This window comes from Lissotriton helveticus, chromosome 6, assembly GCF_964261635.1.
Source record: "Lissotriton helveticus chromosome 6, aLisHel1.1, whole genome shotgun sequence".
Taxonomy (NCBI): domain Eukaryota; kingdom Metazoa; phylum Chordata; class Amphibia; order Caudata; family Salamandridae; genus Lissotriton; species Lissotriton helveticus.
In genome coordinates this window covers 1,431,816,602-1,431,837,255 of record NC_136067.1, presented here as the reverse complement: position 1 = coordinate 1,431,837,255, position 20,654 = coordinate 1,431,816,602, and positions in this window count along the sequence as shown.

Sequence of the window (20,654 nt, the reverse complement as noted above, 5' to 3'; positions counted from 1 at the left end):
GCGGTGACTCAAGGCAAAGAAGGTACAAAGGAAACAGGAAAGGAAAACAGAGTATCAGAAGTGTAAGGAATTGAAGGATAAGTAAATTCAGGATCAAAAGGAATTTTTAGATAGAGAGCATAGATTATTAACATCTGAAGAATATATAGTTAGACCAACAGTAGCAGTTCAGGTCAACCAAGCAGATGTGGACTCAGATATTGATGGCTTAATATTTGAATGACCCCCGCCCCCATATGTACCTTGACACCTCTTCCCCCTGGACCACCAAATGTCACCCCCCTTGTACCCCCGGCTCCCCCTCCTTTGCCTGCGGTTGTCCAGCTCCCTATTTTCCAACCAGTACCAGGTATATTCCTTACCCTCTCTAACCCAGGCCACCGCGCCGCCAACCCATGCCTCCACACCTCCACCTCAGGTCACTACCCCTGAAATGACTGATGATTCCGTACCTCCTGTATCTGTCCTGACCCCTCGGATTCTTCGTTCTACCGTACCCCAGTTTCGTCAGGACGCAATAAGATTGATGGTATTAAATTGGTTGAGTGATCTAGAAATGGAAGTAGAAGAAAGGATAGATCAGCTATGGGATTTCTCTGAGGGTGAGCTTCTTTTTCTCATAAATAAACTTTCTCATCAACTTATGGTGCGATGGGAGATGATTACAGGACACAATGGCCCAGATGATGTTAGAGCTATTAATCAACAGTGTTAGATAGGGACCTACCCAGTAAAAAGAATTAGTACTGCCATAGCAACGATAATTGGATACCGAAATGAACTCTCTTCCTCTCCCCAAATAAGACCTATGAGGGAATCTATGCCACAGTTCATTCCGGGAAGAGGGAATGCAGATAATGATGACCCAAAAAGTGCTGATGCTAGAGCCCATTTTTTTGTATAATTGGATATATACGCCCTGGAAAAGGACAGATGTACTTTCTTTAAAAGCCTCCTTACCAGACATATGGAAACATCCTAGAGGATTTTATGATGATGTATAGGCAGCCAATGATCCTTGTATCGTGACTTTAGCAGATATTGATATGTTTTTCAGTATGATCTTGCCACCAGATATGTGGCGACTTACTCGGAAACAGAATCATGCTGTTGATTTGGAAGGAGATTGTGCTGCCATAATAGCAGCTAATAGAGATAATAAACCTGGTCAGAAACCTCGTCAGCTCATACTGGATCTGCCTGGTAACATACTTACTTACATAAAAACGATGGTTCCGGCCAGGAAAATAGATTGGGCCCTCCTTACTGTTTGTAAACAAAAACAGGGAGAGGTTTCCCTGATTTCTTTACTCGCTTTGAGGAAGTGTTCCAAGATTTTAGTGGGCACAATACATCTACACCTATGGGTGCACATTTATTTGTAGATAGATTTGTGGGAAATGTGCCTCTTGAGATATCAGTTCGTTTAAAGAATTCTGAGAGTACATGGGCTTCAGTAACCCCAAAAGCTATATTAGATATGGCTAGGTATTATCAGAATCAGGTGACCACTGAGCAAGAACGAAAAGAAGGAAAATTAAAAGAATTAAAAACTAAGGTAATGATGGTTCAGGCCTGTGGACTTCAAAGTCTAGGCCATGTTCAAAATGATGGTAAAAATTATAGACAAGCAACTCCAGTAGGGCCACTGCTTAGACAAACTCCACTAGGACTGGATCAATGTGCTTATTGCAAGGAGAAAGGATATTGGTGTTCTGAATGTCCTGTTTTAGCTGCTTGTGGGAGAGGAAGGGGACAAGTGAATAGTAATTGGGGGACCTCAGCCCCCCCTACAGCAGCCACAGCAAGTTCAAGCTCCAAAGAGAAATAGGTCAGGAAATTATTTTGATCAACGAAATAATGAATATTCAATGGAGGATTGGGAATCAGAGGAAACTGTGGGAACACATTTTGCCTAGGACAGTTTAGGACAAGGAGGACCAGTTGAGATACCTGTAGATCAGTCAGGGCCCCATATAATAGGTACCATACTTGGGCTGGATCAGACAGTTTTGGTGAATACAGGGGCGACACATAATGCGATATCTCAGAAACTGGTCCCTGGGACACCCTTGTCTGGCCAAATGATCACATACATTGATAGGGTTTGATGGAACACCAACTCCTAGCCCTGTGTCCCAAAAACTACCTTTGCAGGTTGAGAATCTGATCACTACAGCCCCTTTTTTACTTCCCCCACATGCTCCAGATAATCTGATGGGACTTGATCTTTTGAAATATTTCCATGTTTCTATACATTGTTCCCCATCTGAAGTACGTGTCATTTTTGGGGAAAAGACGTTGCCTAAACAATACAATTCTTCCTCATGTTCGTTCTTGATTCGGTCCCTTCATGTGTTTGGGCTACTGCTGACACAGATATGGGAAGAATGGACATTTCCCCAGTACATATACAGTTCCGAGAAGATGCTTCCTTACCAAGGGTCCCACAATATAAAATATCAAAAGAAGGTGAGGATGCATTAATATCTATCATTGACGACATGGTACATACAGGAGTTGTTGAAGAAGTTTCCTCTAATGTACGCAATAGCCCCATTCTCCCCATTCTAAAATGGGGCGATTGAACAGGGGATAAGATTTACAGATTTGTGATTGATTTGAGAGAGGTCAACAAAATAGTGATCCCTCAATATCCTGTTGTCTCTGATATCTCTGATCATTGGATCCCCCAATGATCAAGCACCCCCTCAGACTCTTATTAAGGTCATGAATATCATTCGTCCAGTGATTCTGGATGTTCTTAATGCTTCCATCACCTCCAGTACTGTTCCTCCCCCCTGGAAGTGTGCGATGGTTAGAGCCTTACTGAAAAAGCCTACACTGGATCAGAACAACTTGGCCAACTATCGCCCCATTTCCTTGCTTCCCTGGATGAGCAAACTGCTTGAGAGGCACAGGAGGAATCGCTATCGTCCATAAGAAATCCATCCACATCTCAACCAGCTCAGACATCAATCTCGCCAACTCTGAACACCTTCACTTCCAGATCCACATCGACCCCAAGACCACACTCAGAGGCACCCTCCTTTACAGGCCACCAGGACCCCGCGCACAATTTAGTGAGGACATCACGGACTTCATCACTCCACACGCGCTCCCCTCCAAAGATTACATCCTTCTGGGAGACCTCAATTTTCACCTTGAAAAGAACAACGACCGCAACTCCACCACCCTTTTGGACAACCTCGCCAACCTCGGACTTAAACAACTGGTCACTTCCCCCACCCACATCGCAGGTCACACCCTCGATCCCATCTTCACCTCCAGCAATCATGTCTCCTTCAGCCACACTACGGCTCTCCTCTGGACTGACCACAGCTGCGTTCACTTTAACTACAACAAGCCCAAACCCAACAACCACCCCCTACCAACTCTGCAAAGAAACTGGAACAAAATCACCATCGACCAGATCTCCTCATCGCTTCTGCTAAACCCCCCAACTCACTCCTCAAACCCCGACCAAGCCGCCACCAACCTCACCCTATGGTTATCCAACAGCGCCGACATCCTAGCACCACTGAAAAAACGACAAAGCAAACTTGGCAGCAAGAAGGCCTCTTGGTTCAACGATGATCTTAAGAAATCCAAGAAACTCTGCCGCTCCCTTCAGAAGGCCTGGAAAAAAGACCCAACCACCAGCACCAAGGACGCCTTCAAAAACGCCACCCGCATACACCACCAACTGATCCGAAAGGCCAAGAAAACCGCCTTCAAGGACCGACTAGATAACAACGCCCACAACAGCAAGGAACTTTTCAACATCGTCAAGGAATTTACCAATCCCTCGGCCAACTCTAACGACATCACCCCCTCTCAAGCCCTCTGCGAATCCCTAGCTTCATTCTTCCACAACAAAATTGCAGACATCCACAACAGCTTCGACAACCAACCCGGAGAACAACCCACCCAACCATCTGCTGGACCTTCACCCCCCTCGAACATCCTTAATGACTGGAACCCAATCTCCACTGAGGACACCATCCGCCTGATGAACTCCATCCACTCAGGATCCCCCACAGACCCTTGCCCTCACCACATCTTCAACAAAGCAGACTCCATCATAGCACCGCACCTCCGAGACGTCATCAACTGCTCCTTCAACTCCGCCACCTTCCCGGAAAGCTGGAAACACGCTGAACTCAGCGCCCTTCTGAAAAAACCCACTGCGGACCCCACTGAACTCAAAAATTACCGCCCCATCTCGCTCCTTCCATTCCCGGCCAAAGTCATCGAAAAAGCTGTCAACAACCAGCTCGCCGCCTTCCTCGAAGCCAACAAATCCCTCGACTCCTCACAGTCCGGCTTCCGAGCAAAACACAGCACTGAGACCGCCCTCATCGCAGCAAGAGACGACATTCGAACTCTACTGGACAATGGAGACACAGTCGCCCTCATCCTCCTCGACCTCTCCGCAGCCTTCGACACAGTCTGCCATAGCACCCTTCTACAGCGCCTCAGAAACATCGGAATCCAAGGAAAAGCACTAGAATGGATCACCTCGTTCCTCACCGGAAGAACCCAGCGAGTCCGCCTTCCACCATTCAAGTCAGAGGCCACTGAAGTCATCTGCGGCGTACCACAAGGATCTTCACTCAGCCCCACCCTCTTCAACGTGTACATGAGCCCCCTCGCGGTCATCGCACGCCAACACAACCTCAACATCATCTCCTACGCGGATGACACTCAACTGATCCTATCACTCACCAATGACCCTAGCACCGCCAAAACTAACCTACACGAAGGAATGAAAGAAGTAGCCGAATGGATGAAACACAGCCGTCTGAAACTGAACTCAGATAAAACAGAAGTCCTCATTTTAGGTACCTCCCCCTCCGCATGGGACGACTCTTGGTGGCCAGAAGCCCTTGGAAAAGCACCCATCCCGACAGACCACGCACGGAACCTGGGCGTCATCCTGGATTCCTCACTTTCAATGAACAGACAAGTCAACGCCGTCTCCTCATCCTGCTTCAACATTCTTCGCATGCTCAAAAAAACATTTCGTTGGATCCCCACCGAAACTAGGAAAACGGTCACCCACGCTCTGGTCACGAGCCGACTGGACTATGGTAACACCCTCTACGCCGGGACTACCGCTAAACTCCAGAAAAGACTCCAACGAATCCAAAACGCCTCAGCCAGGCTCATATTAGGCATCCCGCGTAAAGAACATATCTCTGGTCACCTGAAAAACCTCCACTGGCTTCCCGTCAATAAGAGGATCACTTTCCGGCTCCTAACCCACGCACACAAAGCACTCTACGAAATCGGACCAGAATGCCTCAACACACGACTGTCCTTCTACACCCCCTCCCGCCAGCTACGATCATCCAACCAAGCCCTTGCCACTGTACCTCGCATCAACAAAACCACCATGGGAGGTAGATCCTTCTCCTACCTGGCAGCTAAAACCTGGAACTCACTTCCCACTTACCTTCGCCTTACCCAGAACCACCTAGCATTCAGAAAGCAACTTAAAACGTGGATTTTCGACAAGTAATTCCCCACCCCCCTCAAGCGCCTTGAGACCCTCTGGGTATGTAGTGCGCTATACAAATTCTCTGACTTGACTTGACTTGACTTGTTAATAACATCTTAGTGGACTACTTAGAAGCCAACAGTCTGCTTCGTGCCTCTCAGACAGGGTTCCGTCCTCAGCACGGAACTGAAACTGCTCTCTTGGCAGTGACTGAAGAGGCCAGAGCCATGCTGGACCAGGGAGGAAAGGCCGCCATCATACTACTCGACCTCAGCGCCGCATTCGACACGGTCAACCATGCCATATTATTATAACGTTTGAGTGGTTTGGGCGTGTCGGGTGGGGCCCTGGAATGGCTTACCTCCTTCCTGGATGGCAGGTTCTTTCAGGTGTTTGAGGGCGAGACAGTTTCCCCTAAGCACTCACTTAGTTGTGGGGTGCCTCAGGGTTCTTCCCTGAGTCCCACCCTTTTCAATGCTTACATGGAACCCCTAGAAGGGATAGTCCATCCCTTTGGTGTGCGTATTGTTACCTACGCAGACGACACCCAACTGGTGGTCTCTCTTGACCACCCCGAGGGGTCGTCTTCCACCCTAGGTCCCTGTCTAGAGGCTATTGCCAGATGGATGCAATCTTCCTGTCTTAAGTTAAACGGGGAGAAAACAGACATTATGCTGTTGGGCAATTCTTCTCCATCTGCCCTTGCATCCATATGGCCTACATGTCTTGGCCTGCCCCCCCTTCCCAAATCTCAGATCAAGAGTCTGGGAATTTGGCTAGACAAGGCGCTTGATTTCTCAGCCCAAACTACTAAAACTGCCTCTACTTGCATTGGGCTGATGAAAATGCTCCGCAAGGTGCTCCCTCTACTCCCATTCCAGGCTAGGAGAGTCATGGTCCAGGCCCTGATTCTCTCTCACCTGGATTATGGGAATGCGCTTTACATAGGAGCCCCGGTAGCAGTTATCCACAGGCTTCAAGTCATACAAAACTGTGCTGCACGGCTTTTGTACAACATCCCCCGCCGGCAGTCAGTTAAGAATCTCTGAAAGAGCTTCACTGGCTCCCAGTGGCGGCTAGAGTACAGTTTAAGGCCATGTGCTTAGTTCACAAATCATTCCATCGCACTGGCCCGGCAATTCTCCACCCTGTGGTTACGCCTTATGCACCGTCCAGAGCTTTACGCTCTAGCTCCCTTCAGCTTGTAACCACAACAAAAATTAATAAGGCTCGCTGGGGTGGTCGCTCTTTCACTCATACTGCGGCCAAACTTTGGAATTCCCTTCCCCTTTCCCTCCGAGAAAACAATAATCTCATGTCCTTCAGAAAGGCTTTAAAAACGCACTTGTATGCAAAAATGTGCTGATCTACCCGGTGCCCGCTATAAAATAATCAGTCTAAAGCGCTGCGAGGCCTCCGGGTAGTTACGCGCTATATAAGTGCAATTTTCATTTCATTCATTCATATTAGGACTTTGTTGACAGTACTCCCACCTACAGCAACTGTATTCTCTGTTATTTACCTAAAAATGCCTTTTTTGCTCTATTCCTATGCATGAAAACAGTGGATATTTCTTTGGGTTTTGATTACGAGGTCACTCATTTAGATTTTGTAGGGTTCCATAAGGCTATACAGAAAGCCCTAGCATTTACAGTAAGGCACTTAAGCGACAGTTGGATGAACTTCTTTTGCCACCAGGAGTTACACTTGTGCAATATGTCGATGACATTTTGCTAGCCGCAGACACAGTTGAGCATTGTAAAGAGGCCACTCTCTCTCTCTTGCATCACCTTGCTGTTAAGGGACATAACGTCTCTAAGAATAAGCTACAATATTGTCAGTCTGAGGTCACTTATTAAGGTCACCTCTTGTCTAAGGAAGGTTGCACTCTGACTAAAGACAGTATTCAAACTATCCTAAAAATTCCTATCCCAAGTACCCAAAAAGAAGTCAGGGCACTTATTGGTATTACTTCCTACTGTAGGCAGTGAATCCCAAAGTTCTCACTTATTATCAAACCTCTATTGTCCCTTGTTACTAAAGACACTCCCTCTCCTCTACCATGGACATCTGAATGTCAGGAAGCATATCAGAAGCTTCGTGCATCCCTTTTTCTGCTCCAGTGTTAGGCCCTCCAGACTATGCAAAGTCTTTCATATTATATGTACACTTGAGAGAAGGATGTGTATCCTTTTTTGACACAGTCATATGGTAATAAGCATCGTCCATGTGCCTATTTCTTAGCTGTATCAGACCCAGTGGCCAGGGGGACTTCCAGGTTGTCTCAGAGCAGTTGCCGCCACAGCGATTTCTATACAGCAATCTGAGGGAATACTGTTGAGCAACAAGCTTAAGGTCATGGGACCACATTCTGTGGCTGCATTCCTATATCAGACTAAGACACAACACTTGACTAGTGCTAGAATCACAGGATACAAACTTATGCTTTTGGCACCTCATATCACACTTAAGAGATGTTTGACATTGAACCCAGCTAAATTATTACCTTTGCCAGAAGAACAAGCTCATGATTTGCATGACTGTATTTTCCTAACAGAAGAACAAAATAAGGGAAGAATAGATCTAAAGGATACACCTTAGTTACACCCTGAGGGAGAACTATGGGTGGATGGCTCTTGTTTAAGACTACCGGATGGCAAAAACTCTGCATCCTAAACTATAACTACATTACAGACTGTGGTGGAAACAGCCCATATCCCACAAACATCTGCCCAAGCAGCTGAACTCATTGCACTCTTGAGGGCTTGTGAACTCAGTCAGGGATTAAGAGGGAATATTTATATGGACAGTCAGTATGCATTTGGTGTGGCACACAACGTTGGCAAGCTCTGGAAGGAACAGGGATTCCTAACCTTCCATGGATCTAAAATACAACATGGCGAATTGGTAAACAGTCTTCTTACTGCCTTGACATTGCCAAAGAATGTAGCCATCATCAAATGTAGTGCCCACAAGAAAGTTACAGATAAGGTGGGATAAGGAAATGCTTTTGGGGACGAAGTTGCATGAGAAACTGCCAGTGCACTCATGAGTAAAATGTATGTGTTACGATCCCAAGGTGAAAGATGGGAAAACATGTATACAGAGATTAAAGACATACCGCAGTCAGCCACTGAACAAGAAAGGACGGAATGGAAAAAGGAAGGAGAGCTAGATGATCTGCAGATCAAAAGATGTGTCAAAATGGAAATTGCCCTTTGCCCATGTATTGTCTTTTGTGACTATGGCTCATGGACCTGCTCAGGTTAGTGACAAGAACATTGTTTCCTAATTAGATACAGACTGGGATAGTCCGCTCATTCGGAAAATAGCTAGGCATTTGGTTAAAAATTGTATGATCTGCTTATAGCACAATTCTGGGAAGGGAGTATCAACCCCTACTGGTGGATTTGCTCCCCCTCAGGTTCCCTTGGAAGCACTCCAAATGGAATACATACAAATAGAGCGCTGTAACAACCTAAAGTATGTACTAGTTGTGGTTTGCTCCTTCAGTAAGTGGGTAGAGGTCTATCCTACCAAAGACAACACAGCCTTAACAACAGCAAACATTTTGTTAAAGGAGTTCTTCCCCGTTTTTGGGGTTTGTGGAGTTTTATGGATTGACAATGGCCCCCACTTTACTAGCCAGATTATAGCATACTTAATGAAAGGATTAGGGGTAAAGCAAAAACGTCATGCTGCAAATTATCCCCAGGCAGGAGGTTTGGTAGAAAGGTACAATGCCACTTTGAAACTAAAATTGACCAGATGCCTTGCCGCTAGACTTGTTATCTGTTCATTCCATCCCACATAGTAAGATTGTATTTTCTCCCTACATGATTATTTTTGATAGACCTATGAATGAATGGGGACCCCCAAGACCAAATATGATTAAAGAAATACAGTACCCTGTTTTGAGTGATTATCTAAACTTGACTGAAAAACTGTTTCTGATTCAGCAGCAGGTGCATGAAGCTATTCCAGACAAATCAGAGGGTCTGGCCCATGGTTTCCAACCCGGTGACTTTATCTTAGTCCAGAACCTCCAGCTTTCTACGAATCTGGAACCTCGTTGGAAGAACATCGACCAAACGCTGCTGGCAACCCGAACTGCTGTCCGTGTCACCAAAGGACGTCACTGGATTCATGGAATACACTGCAAACGAATCCCAGCAACTGTTCTCCAGCCAGAAGGCAGAAACGATCTGAAAGATATCTTACAGACTCAGAAATGTGTTCCTCCTCTGAATGAAGATACTTTTTTCCTGATCAAACTATGCCTTCAATAACAAGGTACGATCTACGACCAAGGAAGGAAGGACCAGATAGAGATACCGCAGGACCGATTTCAATTAGTGGAATCGGCTGAACTAGGTTCAAAGGGGGTTGTGATACGTGTTCAGTGTTGCCTGGATCTCTCTCTGACCTGTGGTTGTATCAAGACAAAGAAGGAGAAATGCAGAAATTGGGATCTAAGTTGCAGTTGCAAAACAAAGACAAGACTCTGTGTATGATGACTCTGATCATACTATTGATAATATTGGCAGCAGTTTTTTGGACAATGGAGAAAATGAATCCCGCACGAACCCTATTGCCCGCTACTACCCCTGTCCCCACGGAACATTTCTATTTTTCTCTTCCCTATCATGAAAAAAACACTGAATGTCCTATCTCAATAACACTCATACAAATGCTACATCATACCCACAATGCTACGAACACTACCAACTGCTGGGTTTGTGGAATGATGCCAGCTCATCAGAAGAAGGGAGGAACGCCTTTTATTCCCTTGCCATTCTAACATAATGGCTTCTGTAGAGCCTGGTTTGCATTGTTGTGGGCCTCTGAAATTAGTCGAAAGATTTTTGCTGATGTAGGAAGACTCAATGCCCAGCTCAACACGGTTTGTTACCCTGATGAAGAAGGAGATCCCCAGTCCAAAGGAACTGTATGGGAAATGGAGGAATATCGCAGAGGAAATTCCTTCACAAGATATGTCTTCCCCAACACCCGAACAGCCAAGGGTAATGGACCTCCTGTTATTGCTGTAACCAGAGCCCAAGCAGAACTTTGTGTGAGCAGCATTGGCAGTATACCCGTGGGAAAAAGTGACTGTTCCACTGTTTTAAATATTACTGGAACAAACAATAGAACTTTTCTGTCTTCCCATAACACTTACTTCATTTGAGGAAACAAGGATTACTATCATCTACCAGTCACTTGGTCCAGGATTTCTTTTGTATCCTTTTTACTTCCCCCTGTGTTCTTAGCACCTGCCTCCTATCATGAAAACTAGAAATTTTTTCATGACATTTCTTTAAATAGATTCAAAAGGACTATAAATAGTGATGAAGTAGATCAGACTGATACAGCCTTACAGCAATACGTTGATTTTAATTTGGGACTCTTCTTTTTTGTTGGTGCAGCCCTAAACAGTAGAAAGATTAGACGCCTGACCTGAGTAGTAGAAGCAGTAACTAATCAGACAGCAATGGCTCTAGGAAATATTACAGAAGAGCTCCAAATTACAAGGATTGTAACTCTTGAGAATAAAATGGTACTTGATGAAGTGCTCGCCGATCGTGATGGAGCATGCCGATCATTGGTAGCAGCTGTTGCGTGTTCATACCTGACCACGCCCCTTCTGTCTATAACGGCATTTCCAGATTACATAAAATAGCTGCGCAAATGCATCAAGACCAAGGAACATGTTCTGGTCCAAGTGGTTACAGGGACTTATCTCCACTTGGGGTTGGAAATTATTAATGGGAATAGTAATCATAGGAGCCACCTTTCTCACTTGCTGCTGCTGCATTCAATGTGCCCCTATGATATGCACCACTTGTAGAAATGTTTGCAGTAGTATTAAACCTTCCCTGATAAGTGGTCATGAACTGAATCGAGGAATTATTTTATAACTTGAAAAAGATAAACTAATGGGTATTAGTATATGAAACTAACACATGTACCTTCTAAAAAAGATTCAGGACAGCTGAAAAGGAAGGACTGTGAAAATTTAAAATCTGATTCTTTTGTTTTTTAATTCAGCTGTGCCTCATCCTTGCTCACCTCTGTCCTATTTTCACCTGGCTGTATGCTTGACACCACACCTGTATAAACATTAGATAACAAATCTAAATTGAGACATTGTAGGCTGCGTAAAAATGTAAAGTCAGCACAAAAGATTAGCTGATGTCTGCACTGGGTCCTTTAAACAATGGTAAAGCCTTAGATAAAGTTTGTTCAGATAGTCTTTCTTGTTATGCAGCTTCAGGATGCAACAGTTACACAAGACACCATGGTTGTTGATTCTTACCAATTATCTCATTTGTGTGTTCTTCCCAGAGCTTTATTTACCTCTGGGCATCTCTGTCTGTGATCTTTGCTATAAAAACCCATGTTACCATCGTTCAGTGTGCCTGCTCTTTGAGTATCTCTATGGTACTTGATGGATGGAGACCCATTCATAAATGCTTAATAAATGACCTATGGTTTCACTTCGCTCCAGTGTTGATTCCTCCTTACTGATAATGTTCAGGAATGTCCCCCTTCCTGTACATAAACTATCTTGAAATGCCATGTTGTCACTTCTATGTGTGCTGCTTAATACAGCACACTTGGAAGTTACAAAATGTCATTCTTTTTAAAAATTGTTTATGTGCAGGAAAGGTCACCTACCTGAACATTAACAACCCAAGGCTTTTAGCTTTTTCCATGTGTGCTGCACCAGGTAGCACACATGGAAAAAGGAAAAATTAGAAGTAATAAAGCATTTCTCCTTGTTTCACCAAGTTTAGATCAGGTTTTCTCTGGTCTTAATTTTTGCGCTGCATCCTATTTACGATGCCCTTGAAATAGGGGGCAGCGTCAAAATCAATGGGTGTTGCGGTAGAACGACCACTGCAACACCCACCTCACAACCCTCTCACGCTAAGCAATAAACCTGGGACAAAGTACTACGCTACGCTTGTGTAGTTTGCGAAGTTTGCGCTACTTCGCGCTACGCAAATTGCACGTAGCACAGTGCAAACATGCATAGCGGTCATTTTTTGCTTGCTCGCGGTCCTCAACGTCAAGTTGGCAACCGCAAGATGACATCCCGGCGAGACTTTTTCCTCGTTCGCGATCAGCAACATCGAGTTGCCGATCGTGAGCGTGGAAAATAAACCTCCCAGCGATATTCTCAACACAGGGAGGTCAGGTTTCTCATTGTGAGTAGTAACGTATGCTTGCGACCGCTCGTGATGAGAAACTACCAGTCCGCGTTCAGAAAGCTGCAGGTCGAGTAGAAATCTACTCGAGTGGCAGAAAACAACCACTTGCATTGTGCAAGATGCGGTTTGCACTTATTGCACAGTGCGGACAAGCATTCAGCACTGTTCAATCAGTGAAAACAGCATTTTGCACAGTGCACTACGCAGTTTGCGTAGCTCGCATAGTATGAAGTGCACTTCGTGCAGCTACGCGTAGCTCTACTATGCGAACTATGCCCAGGGTTACTGAGCATATCCTGAAAGGGATCCTTATTTACAAGGCTTAACGCTGCATTGTAAATAAGGTAAAGCCCCTATCGCCAGGGAAATGTCACCGTAAGTAACGTTTCAATGGCGATGCCGTGGTGGTAGAGGCTTGTACATATGCCCCATAGTTATAGATACTGTTTTCCTTTAAATTATTTTTTAAATGGGTAATGTGTGGGAGTCTGTCATAAACATTTTGCTGAAAAATGCTACATTCATATTTTTTAACACAATCCAACAATCATAAAAATTTCTTTTAGATCGAATCACGACCTCACATATTTGAAACTGGAGATGGGTCACAGAAAATTTGTAATATTATTAGTGAGCTGCTGCTCTATTAAAATATTGAAAGCACACGTCACTATCCCTGAATAAGTAAAGTTTATTGTGTTGATTATTTAAAATCTTACAATATTGCACATTCGATAAGAAAAAAGACAATAAAAGCTATATTCATGCACAAAACAGTTAAAAAAACGATTCAGAATTTAAAAAGTTAAAATAGTTACATCTCCTAGTTTCCTTTTGACAATCTTTAGAAATTTTACAAACGTAGCATTTAAAATAATATCATTTGAGTCCAAACACCTTATTAGGGCCTGCCTGCATGTCCTTATGCCTCGTGCATTAAGTGGAATCTTAAGCAACGTTTTTCTCTCCTGGGAGAGTTCCGGACAAATACAAAGAAGATGAAGGATATCCTCCTCACAGGCAATCTACATTTGGTTTGCGTTACCGTTCTTGCCCAAGGTTGACGATGGCACAGGCCTGGAATTTTGCCAAATCTTGCATTGAGGAGCACGTGTTTATTTTTTTCCGTCCAGGGAGTCACCAAATATTGTTGGATTTCTTTCTTTTTATAACCATTTATTATTGTCCAAGCATGTTTTCTTTTGGTAAGGGTAGCTTTATCGTTTAGAATAGAAAGAAAGCTTGCAGTTTTGTTAATTATCCTCTTAAATGATGTCTTGGTAATATTGGTATCCCATATTGACGTCACCTCAAACTCTTTTATCGCTTTCATTAGGTACAGCCCTGCCAGAGAGTTTGTGTCATTACTTAATTCTTTCCATAAAAGTTGCGATATTTCATTTTGGTGATCAGTTTTTATTTGGTTCCAAACTTTTATGAAATGTGCTTGCCTTGTATATTGTTGATTAATTAGTCCAAACTCCAACCTTACTTGTGCAGGAGAAGCGTTTGCTGGAAGCCGAAATAACGCCCGATATACTCTGGTTATGTTTTTATTCAGGATTTCAGTATCCCTACCCATCGCAGCTTCACTACCGTATGTGATAGTCGGTTCAAGTCTTGCAGAAATAATACTGAGAAGAGGGCCATAAGTTAAATTGGGAAGTGATTTCTGCACAATTCTGAAAGCAGCAGTCAATGCATTAGTTTTCCTTTGGATGTACCTTTTTTGTAATTGAAAATTGCCTTTTGAATCAAATAGAACCCCCAGATATTTATAGGACTCCACTTGCTCTAGCTCGATGTTATCCATATACATCTTAGTAGTGTGTTTTTTTGTATTATTTTTAGTAACTACCATAATCTTGGTTTTTGTATCGTTTATGACCATACCATTTGCCTTAGAGTACGTGAGAGTCCTCCTAATTAATCGTTGTAAACCCACTTTGGTATGGCTCAATAATATCACATCATCTGCATATAATAAGTTCGTGAGCCGCTTATCTGCTAACTTCGGGGGGTGCGCGTTTTCCTTGTCCAATATTGGCGTTAGGTCAGCAAGAAACAAATTAAAAAGGAGGGGAGCCAAAACACAGCCTTGTTTCAGGCCTTCCTTTGCTGGAATCTCCTTAGATAATGTACTGCCGTCCCCCATCCTCACACTTACCCATGTGTCTGTGTACAAGAGACAAATCAGTTTAAGTAGTGAGGATGGTATTTTCATTGTCTCGAGTTTTTCCCAAAGTAAATTCCTGCCTACACAATCAAATGCGGATTTGAAGTCTATGAAACATAAATAAAAAGGTTGCTTCCGTCTAATTGACTTGTCAATAAGTAGGGTAAGAATAAGAATATTTGTGGTTGTACCCAATCCTTGAATGAAGCCTGTTTGATTTTAAGGCAATTTCTTATTGTCCGACACCCATTCTGTTAGTTCAGTCAACAGGATTCTGGCAAACAGCTTTGCGTCCATGTCTTGTAGGGTGATTAGCCTATAGTTTTTTGCCAGTGCCCAGTTTCCTTTTTTGAAAATTGGGGTTATTAGGGATCCTCGCCATGACCTGGGGACAGTTCCTGTTAGTATGACTTCTAAGAATAATTTCTCTAGGATAGGCGCCCAAAGTTCGGGGTTTTCCTTAAAGAGTGCAAATGGTATCCCATTTTGTCCGGGTGCACCGTTTTTCAGTTTTTTTATTAATTTAATTATCTCTTCTTTCTCGACTGGTATTTGCATATCCAATTCTTTACAATGAATGGAAGATTCCATGTTGTTATCATTTTTATCCTCATAAGACTTATCCAGCGCGATTGTTTGAGTAATATCCTGATTTAGGTGGTTCCTTAGGTAGATCTCCCATTCCTGCTCAGTTAACGGTGATGAGACTATTTGCTTACTGGGCCTAGCCAGTTGATCGATAATTTTCCAGAAGTCTCTTTGGTTCCTCTGCTTACTGGCGAAAAGCAGTTTTGCCCAGCTTTCTTGTTTTGCTTTATTTTTCTCACACCAAATTAATTTTTTTAGGTTTTGATTTAGTTGCTTTAAACTTCCCATATTTTCTGCTTTTACTTCTGGTTTCTTCATTGACCCAATAATCTTGTTGCGCTCTTTCTTTAATTTCGTAATTGCGTATGGCAGGTTTAACTGCTGATCCTTGTTCCTAGGTAAGTCATTCCTACTTCGGTTCTTATTTGATTGCAATTCATTTTGAGTCCTGATTAGTAATCCAGTGAAGTATTCCCATTGCTCAATTCCTGATTCTAGTGCAGTATCTTTAAAGCTTGTTTTGATGAGCCTTTCTATCTGCTCGTTCATTACTTCTTTGTTATCAACATTCCAAAATATTTTTTTATAGTTAGTTGTGCCAATTTGCCCTTGTCCTTTAAAGCTTATTTGTATTTGGTCCGATGTTCATTGTAATTATTTGCTGGGCGTGGTCACTTTCCTTTACTTTCTTTAGTTGGTACAAAGTAATGCTGTGAAACATATATAATGTGGTCATAGTATAATCAAGCCTGGAGTGGGCATTATACCCAAAGTAACTATATGCAGGAGGTACGTCCGATTTAATTCTGCCATTTAGAATTCAAAGTCCCATTGCTTCAATATCCCTTACAAATTTTTTTCCCATTCTGTTCTTATTGACGGAATTATCATTGCCCAAGTCCTGCTCCGGAATTAGCCATTGATAATTTTGCATTTGGGTTATATCATCTCTTATGTGGGTTGACATAAGGTTAAGGTTGAAATCCCCCGTAATCAAATAGTCTGCTAGCGGTTCCTCTAGCATCATGGTGATTAAAACATTATTTAGCGTTCCGCAAATTGTTTCTCTACTTTGGTTCTTTGGCAGTATGTAGACAGTTATCAGGTATAAGGTTTTAGTTTTTTGATTGTTTGTTTTGTAGTTTAATTTAACTATCAAAATGTTAGTGCTATTTACTTCCACTTGCTCGTGATGTGCCTGTAATGTGTTTGAGATAAATATCGCCTGACCCCCGCTAGCTCGCCCGAACCTTTGGTCTTTCTTGGCATGTTCGTAATAGCCAGCATATCCATGTAAAAGAAATGGGTTGGTTTCCCATGTTTCTTGTAATACTACAATGTGAAATGTATCTACCAGGGCATCAATTTGCGCGTTTTGGATCTTGCCTCTTAACCTGTTAATATTCCAAGAACACATTTTAATCAATTCTTTATTATTGCCCCTTCCTCCTATTTGTGGGATACTACCGTTTCATTGTTTGTACTTGGTATGAAGGGCCTCATTGATCCATTTTTCATTTATTTCTAAACTTCTATCTTGTATGGGTTGTGTTAGGGTACATACGTTTTTCATAGGTGATCAACCCAGTGCATTTTTTAGGACAGTAACTATCTGTGTATCCGCTTTATTCAGTTTTAGTGCTGGATCATCCCCTATAAAGGGAATAGGATAGACCTCAGGGCTATGTTTGGGTATTACTATGCCCCAGGTTTTGAATGTCAGACTCTCATTCAGAATCTGTTCCGATATTATGGGAGATGTTAGTGTAATCAACGTTGGGGTATGGGTACTGTTTATCCCCTCTATGAACTCAATCGAGATATTATCATTACTTACGATTTTATTCAACGCTGGTATAGAGTTGAAAAGTCTAAGCAAGTTCCCACGGTTTAATATGTCGTGCCTTCCCCTTGACTGGAATTCTGGAGTAAACAGCAGTTTTACAGCAGATTTGGGATTCTCGTGAGGGGGGAACTCGTTTATCTCAATTTGATTTGGTTTATAGCTAATTTTTTTTCCCCCTCTGTTCTGTACTTTTAATCTGTAGTTGATCCCATTCTTGTATACTTGGTGGAGCTTTCACCTCATTCTTCCCTATCGGGACCCCGTCTTTTATTGTTCTTATACTCAAACTTTGATTTAAGGGCGGAATCGTTATTATGGTTGATTTAATAGGGCTAGTTTCAGGGACTTTATCAAAGTGACCTTTAATTGGCTCTTTTTTCTCTTCTTTTAGATTTATATCCACTTCGGTTACCTGTGGCGGTATATCATTGGACCTGGAATCCTCTTTCCCATCAAGTAGTTTATGATTTTTCCTTGATAGGTTTTCAATTGCGTTGGGTTTCGGTATTTTTGTTAGTTCAGTCTTTTGGGGTTTATCAAATATGGAATAGAAGTTGTTTCTACCTTTCCTTATATCTTCTGAAGTTGTTATTGTCTGGTCCTCCTCTGACAAACTTTCAACAGACCTTTTCAGTTTTTCATTTTTTCTGGCTTTACGAAGTTTTTTTCTTTGTCGTTTTGACATTGTCGTGAAACCAGCCGTTTCGGTATTTATGTAGGTTTGGTCCTCATTATTAAGTTTACTCATAGTTCATTTCGTGATTGTTCTCTAACTTGGTAGACTAGTGAATTAACTATTTCATCCTGTAGTTTTGGTGTTTGTTTTAATTCAGTGCCTTTCATGTCGTCGTCGTCATTTCCAATTTCGTTTTTATTCCATTCCTTTGAGTTAGCTTTATTTTTTATAATTTTATCCTTGCTGACTTGGATATTTCTTTTAGTGTCTTCTAGTATGCTTGTTAAAACTGCCGGTAGTGCTGCTAGTTTGTCCATAATGGGAATATAGATACTGTCAGTAGATGTTTTTTCATTTTCTGACTGAACTCTGATTATCAAGTTGTTTAGTTGAGCAAGTTTGTTGTCAATTCCCGCCACATTATTTGCCATCATTTTTAATAGATCAATTTGTATATCCATTTTATTTGATTGATAGTGTAAAGCTTCTAACGTGAGTGTCGAGGTTTGATAGAAGATATCCCATGGTATACCTGCTTCTTGTTGTTTTGTATCTCCCTTAATGGGTTTAGTGAAATTAGTTGGATTTTCCATCTTGTATTTCATTTCCACATTTCTTTTTTCAGTACTATTCTTGGCTATAACGTTGTTTTCTAGAGGAGCTTCAAGGTCCTCCCACAGCATTGTTGTTTCAAGGGGTTGCTCATTTTTATTTACCCACCCCAGCTCTGCAGTCTCCTGATTTTGATGTATTTTAGATTCCTCAATAGTAACCGGCAACCGTTATTTTATTTCAACATTGACTTCAATTGGGAAGCATGATGGTGCGTGTCCCATTCTTATTTCATGGTATTGATGAGTGGTTCCTTCATTTTGTAAATACAATTTGTTTGAAGGAGAGTCAAGATCAATTACCTTTGTAGTCGCCGTTTCGTCTAGCTCCGTATTTGTATTTGTATTGCCGTTTCTCAGTACTTTCACGGGGTTTTGATAAGTTATTCCTTGAGTTTGATCTATAGAGAGTATTTCTTGGTCCTCTATTTCGTTATTGTCACAAATTTGTTCACTTTGTCCCATTTGCTGAGTGTTGTGTATCGTGTTATGTGTCTCACTGCTAGTTGGTTTCATTGGGGTCTGTAGTTTGACATTATTCGAGTCTGTTTTCATTAGGATCAGAGCTCCAGTTGGATCCTTCATGAATTGGAATTTGTCCGGTATTTTACTGGATTTCTCAAACATCCTTGCAATCGGGGAGATAAGTGACTGGGACAGTCCTGATGCATTGGTTTTTAACTTTTTTGATACTGTAGATTGCTGCATCTTTTTTACTCGTTTTGCTGATGTACCTAAAGTCCGTTCCCTTCCTGATCTCATATTAATGGCTTTGTTGCACGGGCTGATTTCTATGTATCAAAATGTGTTTTTTAGTTGTAATGTTCCCCACTCTGCTGCCTCTATCTAGCTAGTGAGTCCGAGTGTTCCACAGGGGTCTGCACTTCCACCCAAGCCTGTCTGCCTTATATAGCGTGGAGCCGTGTTACCACTTCCGAGATTGACACAGTTTGTACTTGGGTATACACAGTATGCCGTAAGAGCAGCTGCCGTCAGGGAGGGGCAATGACTGTGGATATGTATTAGTAAGGTGTTTGTAGGCAGCAACAGTGCAGTAGTTTTTTTTTTTTTTACCAGACTATGAGTCGGAGATAGTATTAGAAGTATTGGATAATGCGTGGTATATATAATTTGAAAATGCTTTGCATTATTATTCTTGAGTGCACTGGTGTATTTGTGGTAGTCTTTGTGAGACCACATATATATTCCTGTTTGTGCTAGCAATAAATTGATGTGAATATTCAAGCTAAATAAAAAAGAGCTGATTTTACAAGACCACCGGATACAGAATCTCTGGCAAAGAGGAGGTCAGGTGTGTGAATTGTGTGACCCATGCAAAGAAAAAGCTTTCGAATCACTGCCTCAAATTTAGAGGCGTAAGCAGGCCTGGGGGAAGGGAGGCCGACTAAGTTATGGGCTCGTCATCAAACCAAATAATCAAATGTCCAAATGCTTTTATTGAAGGAGGGAGCCCAAGATGTGGCAAGTTCATTAAATTCAAGGATGAAAACGGCATCATGACAAGGGGTTCAAATATCATTAGCACTGTGAGGGTAAATTTGGGAGTTAGGGGGATCTGAAGATGCACAGCAGAATAGTGATGAAGAGGAACCGTGCCTTCCCATTGTGCGCACCATGTCATATTTCTTTTTTTCAAAGTAATTTTGAACTTCAACTGCTGCTGTATCGTGGAAGATGAAGAGTAAAAAAATTAGGCACATTTTAGTTTTTACTTTGAAGCACCACAGCTCATCACACAACTACATGGAAATGTATAAGACGATCTCGAGAACGCACAGAGCAGTATGTGACGGAAAATATACAATTACTTCAAAAATTCGTATCTCTGTGCACCGTTCCACTCCCCCTACTGTAACAGTATTTCACAGCGAACATTAAACTCTACCCACACCACCATAATGCTTGATTGAGAAGGCTAGCCACCGGGTCAATTCAACGGAAAGTGTCAACATGCAGCCTGAACCGACATACTGAATGCATTACGCCTCTCTTCAGGCAATGGGCCACAGCGCCACCTGG